The sequence below is a fragment of the Camponotus vicinus genome, unplaced genomic scaffold, assembly GCF_025532165.1.
Source record: "Camponotus vicinus isolate PSW18456_S1 unplaced genomic scaffold, iyCamVici1.0 SCAF_1, whole genome shotgun sequence".
Lineage (NCBI taxonomy): Eukaryota > Metazoa > Arthropoda > Insecta > Hymenoptera > Formicidae > Camponotus > Camponotus vicinus.
In genome coordinates this window covers 28,768,310-28,786,469 of record NW_028141945.1, presented here as the reverse complement: position 1 = coordinate 28,786,469, position 18,160 = coordinate 28,768,310, and the positions used below count along the sequence as shown (strand labels likewise).

Genomic DNA, 18,160 nt, shown 5'->3' with positions numbered 1-18,160 from the left:
CCTTTTTTTCTAGTCATTATCTATGGACATTAGTTCGAAATTCTCGTGAAGCAAGTATTTGCATTGGTGCATCAATGTCAAGATGTTATTGCATTATATATTTATTTCGACAACGGGAAATGAGATAAGAAATAATTCGTTTACCACAGTAAAAATAATACATATTATCTCGCAATATTTATATACCTGTGCGTTTTAAGATATTCCTCGAACTTTTGCAAAGCGAGCCAATTTGTACAAACAGACGCAATTGCCGCAAGGACTGCTCTTATCATTAGAAGGCTAATAATAAGCTCACTATTTCAATTGTTGCTCAATTACGTTGCTACAACCTAGCGGCATGCTACAATTATTGTTATGCAATTCTACGCCGCTGGTATAATAAATGGGTCGCACAATTGACTATTTAAAAGTAAGATCATTGCGCAACTGTCCCTAAAAGGACATAAGGTCTAATGCACATATTACATATATTTTACGAGATTTTATTAATAAATAATTCTCAATGATTGGAGGTGTCTCCCTAAAAAATTGGAATTCTCTTTCTCTGGGAATTCCTTTTTAATCGGGGAATTTTTATTGAATTTTATTGAGACAGGAAATTTTTTCAAAAATCGTTTTTATTAATTTTATTCTTACATTGCAAGTCGACAATTCATTGATTAACCAAGTTGTGACTTATATGTATATGTTTAAAATATACAGGGTGTCATGAAAGTGATCATAATTTTAAAAAATTAAGGTAGATTGGCTCAAAGTTAGAAGAAAAGTCTTGTACAGTTATGCAATATTCGCAATAATTAACGAGAAATAAATTAAAGAAAATCGGCCAATGCACTCATCGCTCCTCCCCTCCCCAATCACCGTTTCGCCGCGCACCGCTATTATGTTACAGTGAGACCGCCTTCACCGCCACGCACTTCTAGCCACGCGCATTGGCCGATTTTCTTTAATTTATTTCTCGTTAATTATTGCGAATATTGCATAACTGTACAAGACTTTTCTTCTAACTTTGAGCCAATCTACCTTAATTTTTTAAAATTATGATCACTTTCATGACACCCTGTATATCTCTTTCTGTTTATGTATTCAATATTTTACTAAAATACTGAATATGCAATATACATTCTTCATTTTTATGTAATGTTAAAAGATGAAATATGTTATGCAAAAATATTTATCTTACATTTAATTGTTTTCAGTACATTAGCAGAAATGTAGCATTTAAAATTTATTTTTCCTTTGTATGAATAAAAAAGAATATTAAAAATGACAACACAATAAGAAAACTTGTTTAAATTTTTATTTTAAAACATTTTCTAATTTTATCTGGAATCTTAAATTTATCTGGAAAAGTAGGGAAATCTTACAATTAGGAATTTTTTTACAAGATTTGAATAGACACTCTAATGATGTATAACTAATTATTTTGAAGACGATCGATTCTATGCAGTTCAACTAAACATTATTTATGAATAAGTTTTTATTCGATGTTATTTAATTGTTAAAAAAATGAAATAAAATTATAAAAGTGCATTACTGACATAGAATTCTAGCCTTGTTTCTTGATAGCGGTCAGATTAATAGCGGTTAATGGCGCAATAATGTATGATAAGTTGTGATGAATCATTCTTGATATATTTAATAGTAATGTTTTTAACTAACTTGAGATTAAATATGCAAGAAATAAGCGCTATAGTGAATTGAATTATTATCATCATACGATGTATTTATATCATTTAAAATATTAAATAAAGTGAAATATATACTACAATTGTTATCATAAATTTTATTATAATATATTTTATTATAATATTATATTATATTATAATACTTTATATTTAATTATTATTAATTCCTATTACATTATAATTATTAATAATTAGAACTTTTTAATTAGAATATTTATAATCAGAAATTTATTATCGTGTAGAATCAATTTTTATAAAATGAAAATAATAGGAACTATATCAAAGAGTAATTTTTTTGCTGATACTTGTTATTTAACATTTATTGAATCTTTTCTCTTTGCGTTTAATATATTCCGCGCATATAATCAGCTACATTTTCTATCAATACACACACACGCACACACACACATACATATACAGGGTGTCCCATTTTAATGTCCCATCCCAAATAACTTTCTTATTTTTAATTTTAGAAAAAGATGTTTCAGACAAAAGTTGTATGGTTTCAAGGGGGACATAAGGTGGTGTCATTAGTTTGACCTTGAATAGTTGCTTCAAGGTCACGTAAAGGTCACCTTCAATTTTTTAAACGAAACCCCTTACTTTCTATTGCATATTCTTGTAGCTTATTTCGAGAGCTTTCCAAAACACTATAATTAAGTTAGTTTTCATTAAGTACTTTCCGAGTTATGAGGCTTGAAATCATTTCTTAATTTTACATAAACCATAAAATATCTTGTAAAATATTCATTTTTCGATTATCTTACCTTAATACTTTTATGTACAAAATAATGAGAGGAATCAATTGGTGTAAAGAAAACATATAGTTGTTTCAAAGAAAAAATATGTAATTGTTAATTGCAAATTACATATTTTTTCTTAAAAACAACTATGTGTTTTCTTTACACCAATTGATTCCTCTCATTATTTTGTACATAAAAGTATTAAGGTAAGATAATCGAAAAATGAATATTTTACAAGATATTTTACGGTTTATGTAAAATTAAGAAATTATTTCAAGCCTCAAACTCAAAAAGTACTTAACGAAAAGGTACTTAATTATAGTGTTTTGGAAAGCTCTCGAGATAAGCTACAAGAATATGCAATAGAAAGTAAGGGGTTTCATTTAAAAAATTGAAGGTGACCTTTACGTGACCTTGAAGCAACTATTCAAGGTCAAACTAATTACACCACCTTATGTCCCCCTTGAAACCATACAACTTTTGTCTGAAACATCTTTTTCTAAAATTAAAAATAAGAAAGTTATTTGGGGTGGGACATTAAAATGGGACCCTGTATATACAGGGTGTCCCATTTTATTTTTGTCAGTCAAATATCTCGATATTACTTAGAGTTAGAAAAAAATGTTTCCAACAAAAATTGTATGGCTTGAAGGGGGCCATAAGATGGTGTCATTGGTTTGATCTTGAAAATTCGTTTGAAGGTCACGTGAAAGTCACCTTCAATTTCTTAAACGGAACTCCCTATTTTTTGTTACTTATTCTTGTAGCATATCTCGCGAGCTTTCGAAAACTCTATAATAAAGTATTTCTTCATTGAGTACTTTTCGAGTTATGAGGCTTGAAATAATTTCTTATTTTTACATAAAACAAAATATCTAGTAAAATATTTATTTTTCGATTATCTTACCTTGATACTTTTATGTACAAAATAATGAGAGGAATCAATTGGTGTAAAGAAAAAACATAGATGTTTCGAAGAAAAAATATGTAATTTGCAATTAACAATTACATATTTTTTCTTAAAAACAACTATGTTTTTTCTTTACATCAATTGATTCCTCTCATTATTTTGTACATAAAAGTATTAAGGTAAGATAATCGAAAAATGAATATTTTACTAGATATTTTATGGTTTATGTAAAATTAAGAAATTATTTCAAGCCTCATAACTCGAAAAGTACTCGATGAAGAAATACTTTATTATAGTGTTTTGGAAAGCTCTCGAGATAAGCTACAAGAATAAGTAACAAAAAATAGGGGGTTTCATTTAAGAAATTGAAGGTGACCTTCACGTGACCTTCAAATGACTTTTCAAGGTCAAACCAATGACACCATCTTATGGCCCCCTTCAAGCCATACAACTTTTGTCTGAAACATTTCTTTCTGAAGTGCATAGTTTATGAAATATTCGACCGTTCCGGGACTTTTGGGACACCCTGTATAAAAATATCATACATAATGTTTTCCTTGTTCGAGCTAGCTCTACATCAGAGAAATGTGATCCGCGTGAGGGATTTCGCTATAGATTTGGTTAACAGAAGAACGCTGTACTATGAATGCGATCGTTATGGCAAGCAACTTATCACTCGAACCTCTTTTTGTCCAGCCAGAGAAAATTAATCTATGAATTCCGCCTCTGTGATACCAGCTGGGGATGTCTGCCGTCTATTTACCTTCGTGTGCTGCGAGCAGATTGAGTTCACAAAGTTCTTCAATAAAACGAATATATATATATATATATATATATATATATATATATATATATATACAAATATTATTTTAAAGTTTCAACATTTAACTTGTCTTGTCTTAATCAGAAGTTATGTGCATATCCGGCAAGGCTATAGAAAATATATCTTTTGATGTGATTTGTTCTCTTGACTAAATATTATACTTAATATAGACATAATATTAGCACGCAATTTGTAATAAATTAATCTGTTACTATTAAAAGAATAATTATATATATTATTTAATTTGTAAATAATCTTAGAAAAAAATTTGATAAATAATTTATATTTCAGAAGAGTTTGCAACGTGATTCAAAGTGCACGCGATATATTCAGGTCTCTATTTTTTTACTTTAACACTATAAAATTGTAAAAATCAAAGTGATCGGTAAGATATAATTCTGTTAATATATATCTGGTACAAAATATTTGGTATTTAATGATATTCGTGTTTCAAAGTATGCACAGCGGAAGAATAAAAATATCTGTTGTAATTAGAGGATCACTTCTGAAAAAGAAAAACGAAAATGTCAAAAAACGTGGCCGGGATTCCTTTCTCAGCTCCAGACAATGCATGTTTCGAAACTAATTCTCACATAAGAACACCCGGGTATGTACGTGTTTTCATACCGTAGTGCGTACATGCATCCTTTGTCGGTTCCGTTCCCACGCTTAGCTCCTTAATTACGCCATGTAGTTATAATTAATTCTTTCACGGCACATGACGAGGTTCTGCGATTAAGATTAACAACAAGGCGCGATGAAACGAAGCATTTTTAATTGCACATTCTGGAATTTTTCTAAGAATCAACTTTTGACTTTGCAGGAGTGTCATTTAGATACAAGACTTTTAATATAAATGGACTCGCAAAATAATAAGTTTATCTATTACTATTGTGATTTTTTAAAATAAAACATATATTTTAACATATATACACTAATAAGTATATATATGATTGAATAAGCTATTTAAATATTTAAATATTTTTGTTTTACAACATTTTGCGAAAGCTGCGAATTTATTTTATACACAAGAAAATGTCATTCTAATATTTTCTAAAAATTTTACAAAAATAATTACAATAATTTTTTTGGCGTTAGGTTTAAATTACAAATGTCTCTTCAAAATATAATAATATAATTTTAATTATAATATTCAACAATGTGTGTATAAATATGTATTATTCTCTCTGCAAAGTGATATTTTTAATTTATTTTTAAGGAATATACATATGTATACAGAGGAAATTTAAATAAGTTAGAAGAACAGATGATCGTGATGCTTTAATGGCGGCTAGGATATCAAAGTGATCATTTTTTATGGGCAAATGAGATATTTGAATTGATGAATCAGACAACGGATGTATCTTCTTACAAGACTTCGGTCAGCGGCTAATAAGTTCACTCGAGTTACTAATCTGGGCCACGTGACAGTGTCGAGTGCTCGCAATATTTCAATTTGTCAATCTCGCGACTCTGCTTTTCGTTCGTTTATTCCCTTGTACATGTCATTGAAACTCAATCATCGTTTTCGCATCAGCAAAAGGCGCAAACATCAAAGCGAAAAGAGCCTCACTTAAATAACCTCAATAAAATATGTGAATTCACGATTATAAATATCATTTTCTACAGAGCGCATAAATATTATTTTCTACATTTTAATTTAAATATAAAACTATATTATATTAATTATTATAGCGTTTATTATGAAAAAATACTGCGAAAATTGTAAATACAGTCTAGAAGGAGAAGCGAAACAGGCGGAAAATAATAAAATTCCCATGTCATTTTTCTAATTGCGCACTTGTATCATGCAGTACCGTTAATTTAGTCGTGCGATCATATGCGTCGGTATGCTAATTGTCCAACTTATTTATTTTTAATTGATGCCACGATATAGACATCTGACAAATACTAGAAAATGAGCTTAAATCTCGATGCCTGAGAGATTAGATTCGAGAAAACTTAACAGAATAAGGGAATCTTGATTACGATAGGAAATATATTCATCTATTCGTCATTACCGTTCTTGTTATTTTGACATTTCTTTTCGCGACCAATTATTAATATCAAAAATAGAAGCCGCCAATGGCAGAAGTGGAAGACGCGATACGAATTTTTTAAATATTATGAGGAACAGTGCAATTACTGTCGGCTTTTCTTTTGTTCTAGATCGGCTTGTAGGAATAAATCTGAATTATATGAGAAAGCAATATTAAAATATTTTTATATTTTAATATTGCTTTCTCATATAATTCAGATTTATTCCTACAAGGAAATATTAAAATATTTTTATATTGTGAACTCTCTTTTAGAGGCGTTCGGGTATTACAGCTAATAATTTGCGGAATTGTCGGCTGATAATTTCGTGTACTAAGATGTGCAAGATAGATATATAGAGAACACATAGTTGTTCTTAAAAAAGAAAAAAAAGAAAAAAAAAACGCAATTGTTAATTGCAAAGTACACATTTTTTCTTAAGAATAACTATATGTTTTTTTACATCAATTGATTCCTCTCATTTACTTTGTACATAAAAGTATAAGGTAAGATCATCCGAAAAATGAATATTTTATGAGATATTTTATAGTTCATGTGTAAATTCATAAATTATTTAATATCGCTAGTCAATTAATCAAAGGATCATTGGAAATAATGTAATCGACCAAAACTAGCCAGAATTTTTGTTTATTAATTAATTTTGTTTATTAATTTGTAATTTCATATTCCCGTATATACTTGAAAAGGACCACAACCATATGGTCGAAACGTCGTAATTAATAAACAAAAATTCTGGCTAGTTTTGGTCGATTACATTATTTCCAATGATCCTTTCATGTGTAAAATTAATAAATTATTTCAAGCCTCATAACTCGAAAAGTATTTAATAAAAAAATGCTAAATTATAATGTTTTGGAAAGCTCTGAAAATAAGCTATAAGAACATGTAATAAAAAATTGTGATTTCCAGTTAAGAATTTTAAGATGATCTACGTGAGCTTAACAATGCTATTCAAGATCATCCTAATATTACTATTTAATACGTCACTTAAAATCCTGCAATTTTTGTATAAAATATTTTTCACGAAAATGAATATGTGAATCGAAATGAATATTTTTCAAAATAAACGCCTGATACGGTCGCTCTGCAACACTCTGTATGTATGTATATATATATTGTATTGTATATATATGTATATATTGTGGCTTATAACTCTCTTAACTTAATAAAGCTCATAGTGCTTTGAAAAGCTCGAGATTAGCTACAAAAATGCACAATCAAAAATGGAGATTCCAATTAAAAAATTTTAAGATGATTTTTATGTGACGAGTTTTAAATGCTCCAAGATAAAAAAATACACAAAAACAAACACACGTACAAATTAACATTGCGATATAATGCATCACTTAATATTTTATATCATTTAATATTTATTTGAAAAATGTTTATTTTCCGAAATATTTTAAAGATTTCCGATACTATTCGTGTATCCTGTATATGCATCTTTTATCATATATTTAGATGTGTTGCTGAAAGATAATTCAGTTCGCATTCGCGCGCTCTACAATCTATATTAATATCGATTTTTTGATTGCTCAAAAGTGATAAATGATTATCTTAACGAAGGAACTGCAAAACATTACTTTATATGGCATCTTCAAGAAAATTTAGCTAACATGAATAAAGTATTTTATGCTGATATTTATCATGGCACCGTCGATGCTCAATAACGACTCTCTATCTTTTTTTTCTCTCTTTCTCCCTCTTTCTCTTTCTCTCTTCGGGAAATCGAGATTGATAGCGTCGAATATAGTCTGCGATTGTGAAAAAAAATGCTCCGCTATCGATGTGCTGTTGATTGATTATAAGAGTACGTCAATGACATGAGTCATTCAGTTGGAACTTATGAATGTTTGATTTGACGTCACCGTTTCATTACATTTGAAATCAATGACTCATTAAGAGTCGTGCTAATTTCACTTCCGTGAATTTTGAAACAAATGCTTTGATTGAGATCTTATTTAACATTACTTTTTCATTCATTTTCTTCACTATGCAATGCATAATACATTTATATTTACATAGTAATTCTCTAGTTCTAATCATTTTGATGTGATATAAAATTTGATATAAAAAAAACTTTCAACAATCATTTTTCTTTTTTCTGCGATTTTTTCTTTGTAAAATAAATTAAAAATTGTCACTGGAGTTTTTTTTTCAAAAATGCAGACTTTTTTGATGTTATTAAATTTTTTATGAAATTTCTTGTAATATTTTTCGTAATGGCGCAAAATAAATATTGTTTTGTTTCTGTAAAACAATTATGTTTTGTTCTCTTCTCATCATTGCTTCCAAGGTCGAAAGCTAATGAGTAATATGCGCAGAATATTTTTCGAAGAAAACATTCGCTTTCAAAATAAGGATAAATAATATATAAAAGAGAAAATTGCTTTGTTTGTTCGAGATTTACGAACCATGATTCATAAATAGAGTCGTACCGCTTCAATATATACATACATATATCTAATGATCTACGAGGGAGAAAATCAATAATATTCGCATATAATTTTGAATCATCGAAAAGATTATCATAACCGTTCATGACTCTAGAAAATGAAATCATGTATCAAAGGATATTTTCAATGACACAGTATGATTCATAATAATATTACATATCGTATATTTACGTGGAAGAAAATGTGACTCTGAGTAAAACATAATTTATTACCTAAGGTTAATAAGAATTAAATGCGCGAATAATAGAGTGGAAATTTTAAAAAAGATTAATTTCTTTTTGAAACTGTATCAATATAGTACAACGCACCAATTTTTTTGGTGCAATATCAAATGATTAAATAAATCTTATTTCGAGATTTATTTTTAATAAACATCCTTTATTTTCTTCTAAAGAAAGAGTATTTACATGAAAGAATTGAGAAAAATGTTTTAATAATAATTTATTATTTAAAAAATACTGTATTCTAAATTCTTCCCATGCATCACAGAACATTGCAGCAACATTACCAATGTTGTATGGATTGGTGAAAGCTATCTCATCAAGGTAATTCGATAATTTATGCGCCGTCAAGCCATGTTTAATCATTAACCTTTGTGACGTATATCTTTATGACTATGCAAAAATACTCTTGATGTATTTTTGTAACATGATTATTTTTGTAATATAATAATTTACGCATTTAATTGCTCAAATTATAAAGGATTAGCGAGATTATAAACTCAGCGTGGCACACGTCAATCAATTTACTCGTCATCGCCCACTGCCGATAATTTATGCCTATCATTAACCTCTTTCCGCGTCAGGTTTCACTTTCACACACGCGAGTTGTGAATCGAATCACGCGCGGATCAACGACGCGTGTAATACGAGTAAGACGTGATGCCTGCACACAATAGAAAAGTGATGATGCGATATTATAGCTCTGCGTTTCACTGTGGTCTGTATTATATTTTAAATATAATTATTATAAATGCTAAATATATTGCATATCATCAATAAATATTTCTAATTTCTATTAATTTTATATTTTGTTCACAAGTTTTAGATGTTATATGATGAACTGATTTTAAAAAATCTGATATTTATTTGATAATATAATTATACGGTTTCTAGATATTAAAATATAATAGAGACACAAGAATATAAGAGGGATTGTGTAAAAATTTTACTGGTATATTTATCATATAAAACTCATCATAAATTACATTCATTATTTTTTTTAGTATTACCAGTAATTATAATTAATGAAGATCTCTTTGTTTTAATTCGTATCGTTTAAATTGAAAGAAAGAGTGAACGAACATGCATGCGAGAGAGAGAGAGAGAGAGAGAGAGAGAGAGAGAGAGAGGGAGAAAGAGAGAGAGGGAGAGAGAGAGAGAGAGTAATAATAATTACACACTTATATGCATCGCTTTAGAATAATAATATAATTATATATTATATTATTTCAGAAATATCTATATCAATTTATTTTTTATAATATTTAATATTACAGAGTATTGAAAATAAATGCGGCAAATATTCACATATAGTGAAATACATTTCAAAAGTAAACAATGTTTATCTCTATAAGTATGTTCAAATGCATTTTATCAGTTAAAAATTTTCAAAATCATAGTAATAATAATGTGCATAAAAATCAATTACATGATACTCTAGATACGATTCTGTTTGAAACTTACTACGAAATTTATTACGAAAATTTTGAATTAATTGACTAACCAGATTGGAAAGAACAAAGATTTCTTTGCTTTGATTTATTGATTGATAAAACATTTCGATATTTTCTTTTGCAAATCTCAAACGAGGGGAGTATACATATATATATATATATATATATATATATATATATATATATATATATATATATATACAGGGTGAATTTTAATGGTTGTGTCAATCTTTTTATCATACGGGAGATTACCGATCGCAATTTTAATAAATTGATTGATACATAGATGTCAGTTAATTGAATCGACTGTATCGAAGGCCGAAATATAATGTGTACAATTAAAGCAAGTTAAAAGTTGAAATTATGTAGTGTGGATTTATTATTATTATTAAAGCTACGCATTTATTATTATTATTATTATTATTATTATTATTATTCTACTGTAATCAAATTAGGGATTTATTATTATACATATTCGATATATTAAAGCGGAAGAAATACATATTTAAAAATTCAATTCAAATTTAACACTTTAACGTTTTATGTAAAACTTTATTTCAAATTCCGCATTTATTTTTATGATAAATTTTTATTGTTTTATATGCTAAAAATATGGAGCAAAAAATTTTCTTCCTTCTTAAAATAAAATTACGCAATTGTTTCATAAGAATGTATTTCTTGTGGAACAATTGCGTGATTTTATTTCAAGAAGGCAGAAATACTACATACCTTTAGCGTATAACAATATTAAAAATTTTTATCATAAAAATAAATGCGGAATTTGAAATAAAGTTTTACATAAAACGTTAAAGTGTTAAATTTGAACTGAATTTTTAAATATGTATTCTTACTGCTTTAATATATTATATATGTATACGTAGCTTTAATAATAATAATAATAATAATAATAATAATAAATATAATAATATATATATTTAATAATAATAATAATAATAATAATAATAATAATAAGTGCGTAGCTTTAACAATAATAATAAATCCATACTATATAATTTCAGCTTTTAACTTGCTTTAATTGTACACATTATATTTCGGCCTTCGATACGGTCGATCCAATTAACTGACATCTATGTATCGATCAATTTGTTAAAATTGCAATCGGTAATCTCCCGCATGATAAAAAGATTGACACAACCATTAAAATTCACCCTGTATATATATATATATATATATATATATATATATATATATATACAAGGTGTTTCATTTTAATCCGACCAGTCGAATATCTCGAAAACCAAGCCCGGGAGAGAAAAATATTTCAGACAAAAGTTGTTTGGTTTCGAGGGGGCCATAAGATGATATCATTGGTTTGACCTTGAAGAGTCATTTGAAGGTCACGTGAAGGTCACTTCAATTTTTTTAAATGGAACACCCTATATATTTTTGCACACTCTTGTAGCTTATCTCGAGAGCTTTCCAAAACACTATCATTAAGTACCTTTTCGTTAAGTACTTTTTGAGTTATGAGGGTTGAAATAATTTCTTAATTTTACATAAACCGTAAAATATCTTGTAAAATATTCACTTTTCGATTATCTTACCTTAATACTTTTATGTACAATGACAAATAATGAGAGGAATCAATTGGTGTAAAAAAAACACATAGTTGTTTTTAAGAAAAAATATGGAATTGTTAATTGCAAATTACATATTTTTTCTTCAAAACAACTATGTGTTTTCTTTACACCAATTGATTCCTCTCATTATTTTGTACGTAAAAGTATTAAGGTAAGATAATCGAAAAATGAATATTTTACAAGATATTTTACGGTTTATGTAAAATTAAGAAATTATTTCAAGCCTTATAACTTAACAAGTACTCAATGAAGAAATATTTTGTTTAGTATTTTGGAAAGTTCTCGAGATAAACTATAAGAATAAGTAATAAAAAATAGAGGATTCCGTTTAAAAAATTAAAGGTGTCCTTTTCAAACAATTATCCAAGGTCAAACCAATGGCATCATCTTATGTCCCCCTTCGAGTCAAACAACTTTTGTCTGAAACATTTTTTCCATCTTTTTTACTTTAACAGATATTCAGCTGCATCACTTCAAATGAAACACCCTATATAAACATATATACATATATACATGTATATGTAAATTTATATACATGTCTAATATATGTATAAAGTATGTTCACATTATACAAATATATTAAAATAATGCATTAATTGATTTAGGTTTTTTTATATCTATATTAGAAAAAGCTCAAGATTTTTAATAAATAATTACAAAATTTTGTACAAAATTTTCTCTTATAAATCTGACTTAAATAAGGATATTGTTCTTCAATATCTAAAGTGTTCTACGCGCGAAATTTCACATTAGACAAATTTGTATATAAAATAAAATATTACATCCCGAAAAATAATCCATATATATTATGTCCACATAAATATTTCTTTGTTTTGTATAATCTGTATACATAGTTTCGAAGTGTTTCAGAAATAAATGGGAACTTTAAGAGCATATATTACTCATCAAGAATAAAAAAAACTCATATAAACATGAGTATGGAAACGCTTTGTTACTAAATTATAAACACTTTTTTATTTACAATAAACATTATAAGAACATTTTATTAGAGAAATTGTTAGCGACTTTCTTCCGCATTAAAATTCATATCTCATATCAATGTCTCATGAATTGTTAAAGGCATTCAAAAATTTCCGGAATATTTCGTACTTTGTCACACAAAACGATAATATGATTTCAAAGTACTTCAACAATAACAGGAGTATCGTAAACAAAAGTTGTAAGATGTTCTTAAAAATCCAACAAGTTTAAATCGAGAGAACGTATAGGCTATGTAATTAGTGAATAAAAGTACAATTCATAAGATGTCGATATGAGGCATGTTATTTGTTGCAACTAAAAAATGTTTATAATTTTGAAAAAAAGCGTTTCCAGAGTTCCAGGGTTCAACATTCATGTCTTTTCTTCATTCTTATGATTTATAGATACTCTTAAAATTTGGGCCATTTTTTCTGAAATATCTTGTACAAGAAAAATAATAAAAATATAATTTAAAAAATAATATTTGCATTATTTTTTTAGAAAATGGAATCTATAAAAGTTATCTATAAATAATTATACATAAATTTATATATAATTATATATATAAATATAGGCAATTTTTTAATTTTTCAAATTTCTTTCTAAAAAAGCAATACGAAAATTATTCTTCTAATTATCCTTTAACTATTCTTCTTATCATTTTTCCTATTCATAGTATATATTAATAGAGAGTTATTAATACATAGTATATATTAATACATAGTTTATATTAATACAAAAAATATATATATATTTTATTTATATATAATTATATACATTTTTAAATTGTAATTTATTTTTAATATATTTAATAATATATTTATTTAATAATATATTAAATATTTTTAATATATTATTTATTTAATATATTTTATTTTTTAGATTATATGTAGAATTTTTTCTGGAAATAATTGTGTAGAAATTGTACGAGTAATAATTAAAAACATTCAGATTTATGCTAAAATCATCATTTGTCTGAATATTATCCTACAAAATTAATTTTAATAATACAAGCTGTCTAATCAAATTTTATGAAAAAAATTCCTCGACATTTCTATTTTATAATTATGTTTTTATTCAAAATTTTTTGAAATGTTTTTCTTATTGTTTCTTTTTGTTTACGTTTCTTTACGTTAATGTTTTTCATTTATACGAAGAAAAATAAAGAGCCACTTAAATTTCAAATAGTAGATTTGAAAATGTATGTACTAAATATTTGAAATGCATTAAATATTTGTACTAAAAAGAACTAAATGGCTTTCGTAAGGATAGCATTTCTTTCCATAATACATTTTTTTTTTTGTTACTACGAATTACAATGAAAAATGTATACTGCATATTCGGCATTTTGATAAGACGTTAAATACATAAACAAAAAGGAAAAAAATATACATTCATACATATATATATATATATACAGGGTGTTTCATTTTAATCCGACCAGTCGAATATCTCGAAAACCAAGCCCGGGAGAGAAAAATATTTCAGACAAAAGTTGTTTGGTTTCGAGGGGGCCATAAGATGGTATCATTGGTTTGACCTTGAAGAGTCATTTGAAGGTCACGTGAAGGTCACTTCAATTTTTTTAAATGGAACACCCTATATATTTTTGCACACTCTTGTTGCTTATCTCGAGAGCTTTCCAAAACACTATCATTAAGTACCTTTTCGTTAAGTACTTTTCGAGTTATGAGGGTTGAAATAATTTCTTAATTTTACATAAACCGTAAAATATCTTGTAAAATATTCACTTTTCGATTATCTTACCTTAATACTTTTATGTACAAAATAATGAGAGGAATCAATTGGTGTAAAAAAAACACATAGTTGTTTTTAAGAAAAAATATGGAATTGTTAATTGCAAATTACATATTTTTTCTTCAAAACAACTATGTGTTTTCTTTACACCAATTGATTCCTCTCATTATTTTGTACGTAAAAGTATTAAGGTAAGATAATCGAAAAATGAATATTTTACTAGATATTTTACGGTTTATGTAGAATTAAGAAATTATTTCAAGCCTCATAACTCAAAAAGTACTTAACGAAAAGGTACTTAATTATAGTGTTTTGGAAAGCTCTCGATGTCAGCTACAAGAATGTGCAAAAATATATAGGGTATTCCATTTAAGAAATTTAAGGTGACCTTTATGTGACCTTCAAATGACTGTTCAAGGTCAAATCATTGTCACCATCTTATGGCCCCCTCGAAACCAAACAACTTTTGTCTGAAATATTTTTCTCTCCCGGGCTTGGTTTTCGAGATATTCGATTGGTCGGATTAAAATGAAACACCCTGTATATATATACTGGGTGTTAAAAAAGTCTGGACACGCTCGATAAGGAAGAGTTTTACTAGAAAGTGTTTCAGACAAAAGTTGTATGGCTTCGAGGAGGACATAAGATGGTGTCATTAGTTTGACCTTGAACAGTAAGAACTTAAAGAGTCACCTGAAGATTACGTGAAAGTCACCTCCAACTTTTTAAATGGGACACCCTATATACTTTTGCATATTCTTGTAGCTCATCTCAAGAGCTTTTCAAAACACTATAATTAAGTTAGTTTTCATTAAGTACTTTCCGAGTTATGAGGCTTGAAATCATTTCTTAATTTTACATAAACAATAAAATATTTAATAAAATATTCATTTTTCGATTATCTTACCTTAATACTTTTATGTACAAAATAATAAGAGGAATCAATTGGTGTAAAGAAAAATACATAGTTATTTTTAATAAAAAATATGTAATTGTTAATTGCAAATTACATATTTTTTCTTCGAAACAACTATGTTTTTTCTTTACACCAATTGACTCCTCTCATTATTTTGTACATAAAAGTATTAAGATAAGATAATCGAAAAATGAATATTTTATTAAATATTTTTTACAAAATATTTTAATAAAAGAGAAGTTATTTATGTATAAAAAAAATACAAAGTTATTTTTAAGAAAAGATATATAGCTACACGTTGCAAATATATTCATATTTTTTAATAAAAATAAACATTTTGAATTCAGCAAAGATGAATATAGATAACCGTTGAAAATCACAACGAGACGATTATTGACGCTATCAATAAAAGTATTGTGATCATGGTCAATGTCATGAACTTATACAACTCTTGTCTATCAATCCCAGATGTTGTCTGAAGAAGCGTTCAAATATTCATACTAAATTTTAAGATATCAAGAAAATAAATTATTAATTATACATTAAAATCAATAAAATTAGAAACTTTAATAAACACTGTTTTATTTACATTATTTGTTTCATATTATTCGAATTTAATTTGAGACAACATTGTAATATTTATATTGTTTGTTGATCTTAATTATCAAAGATTGTTGCTTATATACAGTCTGATATTAAGAAAGCAAAGTTGACCTTCGAACGCGTATTCTAATGACATTTAATCGTGCGTTATCTTTGTGTATATGAGATAACTGGTGGTATAATGTAGATGTTACTCTATGCACGATAGTGGCTTTTCAGCCACTGAAACATGTGTAACATATTTTTCATTTTAAAAGTAAATTAAGTGTTACTGCTGTTGAAAAATACTGTTTGGTCTTTTTCTTGTGATAGTATCGAAATATTATAATTCAAAATTTAACAATGATTATATAAATTCCACAAGATGTGTCTAAAATAACTTGAATGTTATAATTTATCATAATTTGTGTATAATGACTTTATTGAGAGAGAGAGAGAGAGAGAGAGAGAGAGAGAAAGAGGGGGAGAAGAGGGAAAGAGTGAGAGAGAGACAATATTGGGGAAATGACAATAAGAATAAATAATATTAATATAACATGATCTCTTGAAATAAATAATATTAACATAACATGATCTTTCTCTCTCAAAATAATTATTTATCTTTCTTTTCCGCTTTCTTTTGTCTCGTATATTTTTTTCATCATAAATAATATTTAAATCTGTTTTTTATTTATCACAAGAGAGACAGAAAGGATTTGTAGATTATATGTATATTAGAATAATTTGAATATACAAATTAAAAACCTTGAAGATTGCGGTCTGCTTGCTTGTTGATTTGTCTATATGATCTAATACAGTAATGCTGCTTTCGAATCCAATATACATGTGTGCACATAAATATGTGGGAAGAATCTTAAGATGGCATAGCTATATGACATTGCCTTGAAAGTGAGGAAATTGAATAATCGATTGTAAGATATGTATTCGCAGAATCACATTTTTACTCATGGCCATTTGTTTTATTTTTAGAAGCACGTTCGAGAAATGCACGCAAATCTATCGATTTAATATATCTAATTATCTATTTTATAAAAACGGCAACATTGAAATGCCTCTATGAAATGCTTGGAAAATCGAATCATAAGCAGTTAAACGATTGTTTGTAATTACATATTGATGAACAAGATTTTGATAGCTAATGTTTTTTTGAGAACGCACAATTATAAATCAAACAGGATAAAAAATAAAGCAAGAAAGTAAGAAAAAGAATCGTTTCTATTGATCTCACAGGATAGATATCAAAAGGAGTGTTTGCATAATTTTAATAAAATTATAGCCGCCATTTTAATAATATAATATTTCAGTAGCAAGTAATCTATATGTTATGAAAATTGCATCAAGCAATTAATATTCATATGTTTTAAGAAAGTTTTTATAACTTATCAAGAAGAAAACGCGCGTACATCTGAAGAGGCGATCCGAATAATGCGCTTCAAAAATGCACCGATGTTATTATGACGCAGGCCAATGTGTTATTACTTTTTTTACGCAAGCTTCCGCATAATGTACATGGGCATTCGCCCTAATCTTTAGATTATCTATTAATGTGTTAGAAGTGTGTATCTACAATACGTTGATATTTTTTTTCTTTTTGTTGTTTCTCTCTCCGCGTAATCCAATCGTGATTTTCGCGGGTACACACAGGATAGGGACATGTGCAATGTGATGCCGGGTGAAACCAGTTCTCAGGATAAAAGCGAAGAGAGAGAGAGAAGTTTGACCCCGAGAGTGGGCTCTAGGCTCTACAGAGTGCCTCATATTTTGCTGCCCAAATAAAGTAGCGATTAAATTCTGAAAAAAATCGACCGCATTTTTTTCTTCACGAGCATTATCAGAACAATTATGTTTCATAAAGAGAATTGCTTTTCTTGAATAATAACTAATTTATATTTATTTGGTTTGATTAAGAGGAAGATGTATGAGACTGACGTGTGCAGTAAGCGGT

General features: G+C 27.4%; 1 protein-coding gene across 1 annotated transcript in view; it reads left to right on the top strand.

Annotated features, from left to right (window-relative positions):
- Positions 1 to 18,160, top strand: part of Fim (plastin-2 fimbrin) — a 45,238-nt gene that overhangs the window by 11,104 nt on the left and 15,974 nt on the right. The gene's annotated exons all lie outside the window — the stretch shown is intronic.